At 44.0% G+C, this 15,031-nt stretch overlaps 1 non-coding gene across 1 annotated transcript; it reads left to right on the forward strand.

Moving 5' to 3' along the window:
- The first annotated feature begins 12,069 nt into the window (after positions 1 to 12,069).
- On the forward strand, positions 12,070 to 12,143 carry trnan-guu. The gene has a single exon. It is a non-coding gene; the product is annotated as a tRNA-Asn (tRNA).
- The last annotated feature ends 2,888 nt before the right edge of the window (positions 12,144 to 15,031 follow it).

A 15,031-nucleotide genomic window follows, 5' to 3' on the forward strand; every position in this document is an offset into this window, starting at 1 on the left:
TCAGTGAGTGAGTGTTTCACTCGGATTCTCTTAATCTGGGACTGTTGGTGTCAGCTATTAACCCCAGCCCGGTCGTAACAAAGAAACCGACGTCCGCGTTGCAAAAGACTTTCTGCAAGATTGCTGTGTGAAATCGAATCCTGAAAACCAAACAGGCTGCACAGAAAGATCCCGTATTAAGTTTCTAAAGGAAATAGTCTCCAGTTTCGACTTCTCTCTTTTCTAACAGCTCTGCATCCTTATCTCTGTCTCTGATTAATGCCATTTGATAAAAGTTCCCAATAGTGGTTTATAATTTCTTGACGTCTGATTCTGCCTCTTCTGCTTTTTCACCCTTCCAGTGTTCAAGAAGGAGCTGCAAAACGTATACCATCCCCAAGCACTGCCTGACCGTAGAGGGAAATGGTTTGATCCATCTGCCATTGAAGACAGCCCAGCGCTCGGGGAAAGGAGGAAATAGCATCAGCCCGGGAGCAGGGGCAGAATGGGAAAAAGTTGTTCATTGCTGCTTTCACTGCCCGAACTGAGATTTTTTAAATGTAAGCAGCCTGTTCAAAGATGTTATTACACACCTCTGGAGCATATACAACTTGAAACCGGTCTCCAACAACCAAAGACCACTGTATGAGGATCAAATAGATTATAACAGAAAGCTAATGCTCGATGAAACTGTTCGTTGGTGTCGAGGTGTGAGGGTCGTTGATGAGGCTGTGAGAGGTCTCGCGTTTAAATCCCGCTTGAGCCCTTGTTATCTGTCGCTGTGTCCTCTCTTCGCTGTTTGACGTCTTTTCGCGAAAATCTTTGGGAGTGTGTGAACGTGGTTCATTATGAAATCTAAGACCGTCTGAGATCCCAAAGGGTCTTTGCAGTGAAAATCTCACATTCGAGAAGACGGAATCGAACTGTTACTCACCCTGGTCAGTGGAAAGAATTTCTCACTATCACCTCAATCAAACTGCCCAACCCCACCCATAACATGAAAAACAACGCGAAATTTGTTAGTTGGGAGGTGAAACATGGGAAGGAAACAACCAGTCTCCAGCTTCGGGAATATTTCAAAGCTCTTTGTGAACCAAACTCGGGGGAGAGTGAAGGGTGAACGGTCTGAATGAGCAGAGCCAGTCAAGACATCTTCCCCATCTTTATGACGCTGGAGCATTGACTCTGATGTTCTCGGTGTCATTACCCGATCGAAGACGTTGAAATAATCAGGATTCTTTGAAAAGATCAGGAATTCAAGCAGGATCTCTGCGGCAATGCAATCAAATACTTGGGGACAGACAGAAAATGGAAAGGCACGAAGAGAGATGGCCCGGGGTTTGGGAGAGCTGTTTCCCGGTGACATGGATGTCTCTGCAGGGGGTGGGATCAGACCGTTTCCATGTTTCCACAATAAATGTCACAGATTCTATTTTTAAGAGGAAAATTGGCAAAGGACATTTGTTTTTCTTGTAAAATGACAATCAATCTGAAACTCACGGAATCACATCTTCGAGATAATGTCCCAGATTCACCATCCCCATCCACGGATATGTCCTGTTCCACCTTCATGACAGACCCAGCATAGGTGGCGGCACAATGTTCACATATTCGAGGAAATTAACTTGGAGTTCTCAAGATGGCATCCTGGTCCCATTCAGTCTCAGGGCATTCGCTTTAACGTGGACAAGGAAACCGCCTGCTGATTCCCGCCTACTCTTCTCTCTCGGCTGATGAATCCGTAGTCCTCCATGTTGAACAGCACTTGGATGGAATACTGAGGCTGGTAAGAATGAACTCTGCATTGGCGATTTCAATGTCCATCACTAAGAGTGGCTCGGCAGCAGCTGGTCAGGTCCCAAATCATAGTTGTTCGATTGGCCATGCAGATGGTGAGAGAACCAAGAAGAGGGAAAACATTTTTGATCTCATCCTCACCAATCTGTCCTCAGCAGACACATCTGTCCATGTCAGTAACGGCAGGGGGTGACCAAAATATAATTCTTGAGGGGACGATGTCTCACCTTCACATTGTGCATGCCACCCATTGCGTAACATGGCACTGTCACCATGCTAAATGAGACAGACTGCAAACAGATCTAGAACTCAGCTTAGGCATCCATGCGGGGGTGTGGACGATCAAAAGCAGCAGAATGCGACTTCAAAGAAGCTGCAGTTGTTGCTTGTCGCTCGTAGAAGATAATTAGAGTGTGTGGGTTTTGAATATTGATCGTCTTGTGCTTGTAATTTTGATTTAAGCCGAGAGCTCCGTAGATTTCTCATAAATTATGTATAGATGGACTTTCGGTTACTTTTTTTTTCATGGTGAGTTTGAAAGAATATTGTGAAAAAATTCCTGGGCCTGAATGTACTGGATATCCGCAGAATGTTCAATGATTGGAGAATATTTTCCAACAGCTCATTGACGGGTCGGAAATATGTGACCAGGAAACAGTGAACATTTCGACTCACAAGATATATTGGTTAACGACTGCAAAAACAAAGGTTCTGGAAAAGCGCAGCAGCTCTGGCAGCATCTGTGAAGGGAAAAACAGAATTAACATTTCTGAGGAAGGGTACTGGGCCCGAAACGTTAATTCTGTTTTTGCTTTCACAGATGCTGCCAGACCTGCTGAGCTTTTCCAGCAATTTGTTTTTGTTCCTGATTTACAGAATCCGCAGTTGTTTCTGTTTCTTTTTACAGCTGAACATGCTGACTAAATGCAGTACAGAGACTGATGTGAAACAATCTGTAAGATCCAGGAAACCAGGTGTCAGCCAGTTCAAACTTCATATTGCAACTACCAAGATGACAATTTTCCTTTATCAGTTTTACTGTTCCAAAATAAAGGGTGGGGCATTCATCATGGAGACATTTGCTGTAATCGGGCTGCGATTTCATGTGAAATTCTTTGCTTTAGGCATTGGTCGGGTGATCAAGCAATGAGTTTATAATTCAAAGCGTGGGGAGCGGGGCTGTTCTATTTAAATGGTTTTGACATCGCGTCTCATCATTTCGGACTTTAATCTACTGCCCACAGTAATCATTATCTCGCTTGATAGGCGCTGAACTTTAAGTGAGAAGAAAGGAGGATGCCTCAAACTTGTTTAATTTGGAGATTTTATATCGCATTAAATGATTCCGGTTGGCCATCCAAATGTTTCCCGATTCAGAACTGTCTGACCCTCAGTGAAGTTTCCTTCATAAACTGTCCCCGGGGCTTCCAGCTGCACCATGACGTCATATGGCATGAGCGGCGGTGGCCTTCAACTATTGTGACGCAATGATGATGCTGACTTCTTGAACATGAATATGAAATAGTCGTGGGTCACGTGGTACTGAATCATTCAATGAAATGTAATTACATCTCCAGGTATTTGTATTTCTACATTACAATCTCAGGCACTTCCGTGTCTGGCCTCAAATTAAGCTACTCTTGGGATTCTCTATTTGTATTAATGATATTCATGGTGGGTTTTCTTCGTGAAATTGGAGAAATATTTATTCTTGGCGGCTGAATTTACTGAAGAATATCCAAAGGAGGGTCTAGAGTCTCGTCAGTTGTTTCTTCTCTCTCAGGTCATTTCTCTCTCGTTGCATTTGAAGAAGTGTCCAGAATAAGTCCTGGATTCGCCCTGTGACATATCTCCCCGGTGTCCTGCAAATTCGGAGCATGATGTACGAGGGAAAAAGGTAGAGGAGGAGGAAAGAAAAGTTAGGACAATGAAGTAGAGAAGAGCGGAATGGAGGAAACAGAGGGACAGATAGACAGGCAGAGAGAGGAAGAAGATGACTGAAGAGAGACAGAAGCGTTGTGGTGATTTAACAGAAAATGAGCACTACCCTTTGACGTCCTTTGCCAATTGTAGTTTAAAATCATTATGTTGCCATCACTTCCCTTAATCCTGTACAGCAGCAGTGCACGTGTAAAGTTTGCGCATGTTTCCAGATCAGACGGTTGCGTGTTTAAATCACGTGCTGCGCACGCTGTTCATATGCAAATAAGTTCCCTTAAACCCTATATTACGACGGAGGTTGTTGGTGACGGTGCATGTTGACCAAAATCGTCTTTCCTGTTGTTTTAGATTGTTCTCAAAAATTCCCTCTTAGTTTTACATGGGAACGATGGTTCTTGTATGTGTTATGAATTGTGTGGGTAAATTCTTAGCTCCCCCAGTGCAAGAAGTAAAACATAAACTGTTCATCATGGGGTTAAAACACAGCCGCCTCCCTCTGGGCAGGCGATTCGTTCAGTTGGTGATAGCGCGGTGTTAATACCACTATCCTGATATTTTACCACTTAATCTGTAAACACCCAAATTCATGATTCAATCTATCAGGAGATTCCAGTCCTCTTCTGTTATAACAGAGAGACAGTGACTTCATAAAGTCATGCTTCCAAAAAACAGCAATTCCTTTCCTGTCATTGGACACAGTTACAGTGATCTTTATGCAACAGCAGGTGCAGAAACCATAATGTCAGAGCCCCTCTCCACGTTCACGGTGAGCCTGAATTTTACAGACTGTGTCGAGTGCAGGGAGACAGAATCAGACGATGTTCTTGAAATTCTTTGCTGCTTTGGATCCCAGGAGCAAGGTGAAATATACTTCACACGGAGAAAGTTCCAGCTGGCTCAGAACTGGACACGCACTTCTGGCAATGGCTCGTTGATCTCGGGGCATGATTCTCGCTTTGAGCGCTGCAGAACTGCGAGAGGTCCCAGGTTCAATTCCCAGACAAGCCCTGATCGCCGATCAGCTTCTGGAAAAACCGGCTGTGTGCAATAAGGTCGGAATTCTCGAAGGCGAGATAAGACAGAGGTGCCATTGCGGCCAACAGGACAAAGCAAAACACAAAAGATGCCTCATGATGTTTGATGTCGAATGAAACCTCCACAAAGAGCCAGTGAAGTTGAAACGCATCAGTTGCAGGGTGTTCAATGCACAGGGCGCCCCGTAATAATTCCGCACGGTGTTTTAGGCAGCAGCGTCTTTCACGTGATGTGGGGGGCTGTGACTAACAAGAGAACCATGACAGTAATAAATCAGATCAAGTCAAAGATCAGCCCATCGAAGACAGCATCACAACACAGACACCATTATTAGGACGGATATCACTGTTCCTGGAAAAATAAAAGTGACAGGGCAGTCGCCGTGGGCTCGCTGAATTGAACGGCTTCCTTCTGCACGGGAATGAAGCTATGAGTGAGAGTTTCACTCCGATTATCTTGATCTGAGACTGTTACTGTCAGATATTAACTGTTGCCCAGCCTGCAGCAAACAAACTGATCCCGCGTTGCAAAAGTCTTTCTGCAGGATTGCTGTATGAAGACGAATCCTGGACACCAAACAGGTTGCACAAATAGAACTCATGTTGATTTACCTGATGGAAGAGTCTTCAGTGTCCATTTCTCTCTTTCCCAGCAACTCGGCATCTTTCTTTGTCTCTGTCTTGGAAAACAGACATTTGGAGGAAGTTCGCAACTAAAGTTGCTAATTTCCAGCTCATGCGAATAAAGCAAGTGTTTGCGAGACCAGAACAGTGCATGCATGCTTCCCTCCCCCAGCACTGCTTGCAAGTGGAAGAAAATGGTTTCATAATCCACCAGTGGAGAGTGCTCGGTCCCAGGGCAAATGACGAACAATACTGTCTCGGGAGCAGAGACACAGAATGAGCAGATGTTCTTGAAACTGAATTCTGCTTCACATCTGGCTCCGCGCTAGAAATGCAAAGGTTTTACTGGCTCGTTGGTCGAGAAGTATGATTCTTGCTTGGGGATTTGTATTCAATTAGCATGTGAGTGGTCCCGGATTCAAACGCCAGGCAAGCTCTTAGTTTTGCCAGGTCGCTTGATCAGCTTTTCGAAAGAAGACTGCACCTCATGAAGTCGGACTTCTTGAAATAGGATTGAGCTTCGGCAGCAGAGGTGTCATTGTAGCAAGCATGGCGCGTGTTGAAAATGAAAACAAGGGGTTCAAGATGTTGACCAACGCAATCTGACGTTGAATAAATCCTCCATCTGGATTATCACAAAGATTTGGGCGGGAAACCTCAGGAAGCAGAGGCGCTATTTGATTGTAGACAACGCTGAAAACGTTGTGAAAGGTGCTGCATATGTGGAATGTCATGGATGAATATAGACTGGAAGGTTGAAAGCTGGTCTGATTGAAGTTTTCCAAGTCATGAAGCATCTACACAGAATCAATAAGGAGAAAATGTTCCCTTGCATGGGAGGATCCAGAGTGATTAGGCAGAGGTTCATTTGAAAAAGCAAAAGTGACATCAAGTAAAATGTTTTCACACAGGGAGTGGTTAGAGTCTGTAATCACTGTAATCACTGATTGCGACAAAGAGTGAGGTTCAATCGTGTTATTGAAAAACGAATTCGATGGTTACGTTAAAAGTAGCAACGTGCAGAGTTACAGGAAGTAGTCAAGAGAATGACCCATTTCCTCATTGTAGAGAACCGGCAGAGCGAAGGTGGACTGCATGGCCTCCATCTGCACTGTGATAAATTTATGATTCTGAGTGAAATCAGTGTTTGACCAGCAGAATGTGGGAAGTTAGACAAAGGTGATATTGACACAGAGGGACACATTGCGCGACAAAATATTACACAACATGTACATGTCACAGGGAGGATGGCACTGTCTTATTCGGCGTGGGGAAATACTGCAGGGTATTCTGTGGATCAGACACAATGCACTTTCCCATTTGGGTCATGCCACAGTGAGAGAGTCAGAGAAGGCCAATCGGTTCATCATACCTGTGACAGTTCAGTTGGGGACAAAAGCTATGTGAAACATACGATAGATTTGTGCGGGTTTGAAGTGTTTACTGGAAGCGGGAAGCTCAGGTGATATAGGGTAACAGGTGACGGCAGGAGCAGTAAATACATTCTTCATAACGTTGGAAAACTCTGATGTATTGAGTTCTGGTTGATGGGCAGCATGCTTTCACTAGACCACGCTGTTACAGAAGGTAGTATGTCACTGCCTGACAGCGTCTTATCGAGGCAAATATTTAGCTGTTCATCAGAATTACACAGCCGGAAATTAATTTTTTTCCAATGTGAGGGAAGTCTTTATGTAATAGGGATTATATACAAAAGCCTTTCACATAAATAAGTACGCTCCATCTCAGTGTGTTGCATGCTTCCTCAGCACTTTATCTGTCATTGTGCGTGTCGTGAAGTACTTTGCACCTTCTGTGTCATTTACCTGACCCTTACCTTCTGGGTGTTGTGACGCAATGGGATTGTGAAACCAGAGTCAGGCTGAAAATACGCGTGCTCATCTTCAAAACCGATGGAAAACTGACAAGACACACTGGAGGGCTTTTTTTGTGTATTCTGGATTATTCCCTTAAATCTCTTCTATTGCGTCTGCACTGCACAATTTCTTAACTTAATCTTCCACTTCATTTCAGCCATCCCTCACTTCAAACTGTACCATTGTCTTCATTTAGGTATAAAGCTCTCGTCTTACATTCAAACTGCCCTCCCTCAAAGTAAACGTGAAACCTAGTCACACTGTGGTCACTGCAACGTAGAGGTTCCTACACTCTGATGTCATCGATCAGTCTTGTTTCATTGCCCTCTTTGCTTGTAGAAAGTACTGTTGCAATAAAGTAATAATTTATCATGATGAAGGAGCAGCACTTGAAAGCTTGTCATTCTAAATAAACCCACTGGACTGTAACCCGGTGCCTTGAGACTTCTGACTGTGTCCACACCAGTCCAACACCAGCACTTCCACATCGTAACCCCGAACGGGATTGTTTGAAAAAAGTTGGAAAAGTAAGATAAACTGTCAAATTACGTGATGTTAAAACACAGAGCGGGAAGGTAATGAAAGAACAGCTATTGATAGTGTTCAAACAAATTTGAATGCCATTGTACACGATTCAGGAAATGTTACCATCCACAGACAAATGACAAGTAAGGAATGTAACGGTTGGGACAACCTTCATTGAGAACAACAACAACCTTCTGAGATTGTCTATCAATTCGCTTTTTTTTCTGGTTTCAGATTTCCAGCATCAGGATTTCTTTGTTGCATGTTAGCTTGATTATCATTTGGGATAAAATAGATTACCTTCCAGCTTCTAAAAGTTAGTCAGCAGTGCTGTGGTCATGAAAACCTTGCGAAGACCGAAGAAAGTTCCCTGCCCGCGCATCGAGCGCGGGCCGCGATGGTGAAAGCGCCGAATCCTAACCACTAGACCACCAGGGAAAGCGACCCAGCTGATGCCATCTTTTCTCAATGACACTGCTTTAGCCTTTTCATTCTATTGCTTATTTTGGCTGCAGATCAGTTTGTCCCCGTCTTCGAGTTTTTAATAGTGTGGAAAAAGACCATTCGGCCATCTTGTCAGTGCGTGTCTTCAGGCATCCATCTATTCTATCCTCAGTTTCCAGCGTTTCTCCCACACCTTTGGTGTTCTTAATTTTAGAGTGCAAATTGCAATGAGATTATCCCTGTAATCAACGAATGGGACTGAAGTTTGAGATGTTAAAACTATGTTAAAGCCCCTTGAAGTAGTCATCCTCATGTTAAGCCACAGAAGGAGATACGCAGATATATCTTCCGAGAGTGACAGAGGCCTCAGGATTATATGCACTCCGTCTCGATCATGTCCACGCTCTGTCGCCGTACACACGATTCCTCGGCAAAAGGCAGCTTTATGTGGAACATAAGCAGTTTCTCTGACGATGGGAGCCGTTGCCATGAGCTGAGGTATGAAATGGACAGTGAGTTGAAATAGTCCCACATTGATGTTGCTCATGGGTAACTTTAAATTTCCAAAACCCAGCGATCCAATCACTTCACCTGCTCGGAATCTGACAAAAACAGCGCTGGGTACACATTCCGTTTCGGAAGCAACTGTCAATTTGCAAAGATAGGAAAGCTGTCAACTTCATTCCAGAGAGGGAAGATACAAAATTTCAATCGTCCAATCCAAAGTCAGACGCCGTATCAATTTCACCACTGCTCCACACGTATTGCTGCATCTTTCATCCTGTCGACTTGTGATGTTAACAGGGATATCAGCGGAAAGAGCATTCACAAGGTGAATAACCAGCAAAAATAATCGCCGCCACTGCCTCACTTCAATGTTCTCCACTTTGCGAAGCGGTGAATTTCACTGGCAAACGAAACACATTTGTCCTCGCGTGCCTGCTTCACTGTCACCCGTTTCTCTGCCACATGTTCCTCTTCTGGAACTTGCAATCGTTTTATTCACAGTCATTGCGAACTTCTGCCTCTCGTATGTTTATTTTTAAAATTATCTCCTCGCAACTTAAAAATGTCCCCTAGTCTTGAAATCTCCCATCCTAGGGAAAAGACTAATACCATTAATACTGTCTACACGTCTCATTATTTTATAAACTTCTATCAGGTCGCCTCTCCTAAGCGCCAGCGAAAAAAGTCTAAGCCTATCCAACCTTTCTTTATAACTCAAACCTTCCATACCAGGCAACATCCTGGTAAACCTCTTCTAACACTCGCCAGCTTAATAATATGCCCCCTACACCTGTGCGACCGAAACTGCACACTGTATTCCAGAAGAGGCCTCATCAACGACCTGTACAACCTCAACAGAACTGTCCAACTCGTAAATTCAAACGACTGAGCCATGAAAGCAAGCGCGCCAAAAGCCTGTTTAACCACCCTGTCTATATGTGTTGTAAACTTCAAAGAATTATGTACCTGCACCCCTAGGTGCCTAAGGAGGCACGTTAACAGTGAGACAAAGTCTGTGGGTGGGTGGGAAATAGTTTCGAATTTCTTTGACTTCCCGTATAAAGAAATTTATTGTATACATGCAGCTGAATAAGATTGGCAGTTCATTCTCCGTGGAGCATAATAAATGGAGCTGCACATTTTAAAATAAAAAAGTAAAGTTAGACCCTCTCGAGTCGGAAGGAAGCCGTCGCTCGGAGACGCAATTCCCGCTTTAAACTGGTGCCTTAAAGATTTGAGCACATTCATTGATGTTAGGTACATTTCATACTTTCTGAACTCCATCCAAGAAATTCACAAACAAAACTCTGTCTTTTTGCATATTTAACCCTTCCTTCTTCTCAGCCGCTTTTTTTTTTGTTAAGCTGATAAAAATTCTGACCAAAGTTGAATGTAACATTTGTACGGTTGAATGACATAAATCTAATTTCTTTTTTGATTATTTCAATGAACTGTGCGAGTTTGCAGCAAATTGAATAATTTGGAATGAGTTAAACAGTTTCTTTTTCCCGCAATTTAACTCAGTGCAGTCAGCCATGTGAAAAACGTCAAGTTGAAAAAAAGCACTTTTATTCTCTCTCTGCAGATATTTTTTCACATTTCGAATATTTTCAGGATGTTTGTCGATCGTTGAGTCATTTCCCAAATCACAGAAACTCAAAACTGCCTTTCCTCATTACCTTCTCGAGCCACGACAAATTAAAACTGCTCCAGGTGAAGCTTGAGTTCACAACTTCAGCATTGCACACTCCTCTATACTGACATATAAGTACCACGCACTGACCAATTGCGCCACTAGAGCGGCATATTTTGCGCTGCCTCCATATTTCTGGTATACATTCACGGTTGGCAAACTGCCTGTGACTGGGATTGTATGGTCGTCTTCACTGGTGGTTCCGAAATTGTTCAAGTAACTTGCTTAATTACACAGTGCTAAATTGCATTGATTATTGAACTGTACATTTTCAACATTTTCCTCCACTGTCCCCTGAGCCCTTGATGATTTTACTCTGTAGAAATCTGTCAGTCGCATTCTTGAACAGACTCAATAACTGACATCCACAGTCTCTGGGGCACCGAATTCCAAAGCTTCACCTAACTCTGAGTTCTCTCACCTCAGTCTGCTGTTTGGGAAGAGTTCCTGTTGCGGGAAATTAACTTCACCGTGTATCTGGTGCTGCTCCCGGTATGTCCTCTGGCACTGCACTCATTTCCCTTTTTGCACTTGCTCACGTGTTGCCCTGATCGTGTCATAAGGCTCAGGGATAGAACACAGACCAATGTCCAGCAAGATAAATTTTATTGGTAAAAAGCAGTTCATGTGGCTTTCTGCGCTGTTTAGTTTCTTTGACACTGTGCACTTTGTACTCAACTATGGTTCATTCTTGGGAACAGCACTGCGCACTCTCCTCGAGTCTGGAAAACAATGCCTCACAGAAAATAGTTACATCCCCGCTGTCATGAGGCTTTTCACAGCATCGTGCAGTTTCTTCACAGAATTCTATTCAGTGACACTTCACCAACTTCCTTTGACAAGTTCACACAGACGACAGGACCCACACTACACCCATTGTCATCAAACTTTACCATTACTTCATTAAAGGACACGTTCTAAGACTTTCATGACAACTGAATGCATAAGAATGGAACACAAAGGTAAATTGAATTTAACGGTAAAAGTTATTGAATAAGAAGAGACCAGAATTGGATTTAGAATATCAGATGATCATGTGCAGCACCGCAGCTAAAACTCTGGTCCGGTAAGTGAGAAATCTACCCCTGAATCTCCAATATTCACACGGCCACGTGTTCCATGTATCCAGTTGGAAGCATGCGTGAAGAAGCATGCAGTCTGATAGAGCGCATGTGAGAATCCTCCACTGTCTGATTCAAAGTTGCAACAGGGGCTGCCCATTGCAGCTATGGGAGGAATGGGGTAAAAATGATGAACTTGATATTCAGTGGGGTCGATTCATCGTTGTTTTCATCATGATAGCAACATTTGAGAGGCATTTAGACAGATTCATGAGCAGGCAGGATATGGAGGAATACGTAACCATGGGCGGGCAATTGGAATTAGCTCAGAATGGCGGTCGGCAGAGATTTATGCAGCACTGTCAGATGTTCCCTGCAATTGTTGAAAAATCTCTGCCTGAAACAACACCGAAAGATAGCAACATAGGAACAGCCAATTGCTGGCAAATGGGGCTGAATGAATTTAGGATATCTGGCCGGCATGGACGAGGTACACCGCAGTGTCTCTTTTCGGGCTGTCCATCCGGACGACGCGACAGTTGCTGATCCCCGGTTTAATTGTTTGTTTGCAGGCCCCGCTCGCGCTTGTCTCTGTGGCGCAATCGGTTAGCGCGTTCGGCTGTTAACCGAAAGGTTGGTGGTTCGAGCCCACCCAGGGACGAAGGGCTCTTTCGCCTTTAACGCCGATGACCGCTATCCGGGAGGTGTTTTGGCTGCAAGAAGATAACCGTGTTCGCTCCTCACGAATCGAGCGAAGCCCAAAACAGACAGGTCTTCACGCGCAACCCAAGCGAAAATGGCAATGCCCGGCTACAATATCAATTTCCCACCAGTTACCTCGAGCCCAGCAATCAAAACAAACATCAATGCAAAGCTGAATCTCCATCGTGAGACTCGGTCGGGCATCAATTGTAATGCATCTTGGAGAAACTGTCTTCGGTTATGCTTCGATAAAGAAAGCATGAACTGCACGACATTTCTGGAATTCAGAATTTCGCTTTGGAAAATGGTTTCCGTCATTGCTCAAAACAGAAGAACTGTCGCGTTTACACGTAACATGAAAAGCAGCGCACTACAGGGAAAATGCACAAAGCTGAGCAGGCCATCGTGTACTACATGGGACCTTGCAGCATACTGACAGTTATCACGCCTGTTTTGTAGGACAAATGATTCAAAGAAAGTCCTCCATCTCAAAAGCTGATTTTGACTTTAATCCGAGAACGACAGATCAGATTGCGCGGCTGTTCGATCCTCGATGCAGGAATGAGTTGCCATTTCCCTTGTCTTTCTCCTTAACCGTGCATTTTTGTCTGCGGAGCTTTCCCGACCTGGACGTGAGCAAATGTCAGACGGCTGCCGCTGAGTTGGAAACCTGTGTGGGAAACGAAGGAATGCGACTCACTGTATTTTATTAATCTCCACGGTGCCTATTTGGAGATGCACAAAAGGCAGTTTCTAAACGTATTAACAGAACGTAAACGGCGATGAGAGTTGTTAAATGAGGTGCTAACAGCACGTGATTGCGCTTTCTTCTCGATGTGAAAAGCTCTGAGTGACCTTCACGTCCCTTGTTTCTGACTAAATGAGATAGAATTTCCTTCGCCAGAGCCGCATGTGCCTCACTTTCTGATTCCTGGCTATTTGCATTTTCTTACTCCTCTGTGATATGAAAACAAAATGGCATAAAATGTCATTTGGTAGCCTGACAGTCTTTAGCTCAGCTTCGATTCCAACATGGCTTCGATTTCAGAGCACGCCTTAACATTAGGGACTTTACGAGAGCGTGAGTCAAGAGGTTTTTCAGAGTCTGTAAATCCATTCATTGTCGTTGACTGTATGAGACGCTAATGTGTCCAGCGCTAAAATATGCCAACATGTTTCTCTACTGTAAAACATGACTGAGGACTTCTCATACAGTTTGAGACATTACAGACAGTATCGGAAGGAGGAGTCTCAGAGACGAACTTAAGATGAGATGATGGGGAAGTGCTGGTGTTGGACTCGGTGGAAAATGTCGGAAGTCAGACGACATCAAGTGAGAGTCCAACACATTTATTTGAGATCACAAGCTTTTGGAGTATTGCCTCTTTTCAAATGATGTGAAAAATGAGATATCAATTTGTTGAAGTTACCAAAGAGGACTACTTGCATACTAAACAGTATAAGCAGCAAATTATAGACAGAGCTAAGCAATTTGATGAAAAACAGAGCCGATCTAAGATCTGCAGTCCAGCCACATGCAGTTGTGAATGGTGGTAGACAATTGGACAACTCACTGGAGAGGAGGCTCCACAAATATCCCCATCTTCAATGATGGAAGAGCACAGCACATCAGTGCAAATGATACAGCTAAACCATGCACAACAACCTTCACCCAAAAGTGCTGAGTGGGTGATTCATATCAGCTTCCACCAGTAGCCCCGAGCATTACAAATGCCAGTTTGCAGCCAATTCATATCACTCTACTTGATATCATGAAGTGGCTGGAGGCAGTGGATACTGTCCTCACAACATTCTGGCAATAGTACTGGAGGCTTGTGCTCCAGAACTTGCTGCTCCCCAGGCCAATCTGTTGCAGTACAGTTACAACACTGGCATCTACACAACAATGTAAAACATTGAGATAACAAGGCGTAGAGCTGGATGAACACAGCAGGCAACGCAGCATCAGAGGAGCTGGAAAGCTGACATTTTGGGCCTGGACCCTCTTCAGAAATGTGAAACATTGCCCAGGTATGCCTTTCACATGTAAAACAGGACAAATCCAATGTTGCCCATTACTACCTTATCAGCCTGTCTCTCAATCATCACCATAGTGATGGAATATGTTATCAGCAGTGCTCACAAGCAGCACTTGCATAGCAATAACATGCTCACTGACGCCCAGTCTGGATTCCATGAGGGCTGCCAGCTCCTCACTACATTACAGCCTTGGTTCAGCCATGACAAAAGAGCTGAATTCCAAAAGTGAGATGAGAGTGACAGCCCTTGACATCAGGATTGAATTTGATTGAGTTTGGCATCAAACATCCCAAGAATAACTGGAATCAATGGAAAGTGGGGAAGTGCTCTTTGCTTGTTGAAGTCATACCTGGCACAGAGGAAGATGGTTGTGATTGTTGGAGGTCAGTCATCTAATCATCTTCAGCTGCCTGGTCAATGACGTTGCCTCCATTACAAGGTCGGAAGTGGGAATGTTCACCAATGATTGCACAATGATCAGTATCATTTGTGACTTCTCATGTACTGAAGCAGTCGCTTCAAATGCAACAAGACCTGGTCAATATCGTGTAGCGAGTAACATTCACGTAGCACAGATTCCAGGCAATGACATTTTCCAACAAGAGACAATCTAACCATCAATCTTTAGCATTGAATGTAGTTAGCATCAGTGAATTCCCTAGTATTAAAATCCTAGGGGGTTCTATTGATAAGAAACCCAACTGGATTCGCCATTCAACTACAGCAGCCATAATAACAGGTCAGAATAGGAACACTGCAGCAACTAACTCACTCCCGACTCCCCATCATCTAAAAGGCAGAAGGTAG

The sequence above is a fragment of the Rhincodon typus genome, unplaced genomic scaffold (assembly GCF_021869965.1).
Source record: "Rhincodon typus isolate 14 unplaced genomic scaffold, sRhiTyp1.1 hic_rhity00003819, whole genome shotgun sequence".
In the NCBI taxonomy this organism is placed as follows: domain Eukaryota; kingdom Metazoa; phylum Chordata; class Chondrichthyes; order Orectolobiformes; family Rhincodontidae; genus Rhincodon; species Rhincodon typus.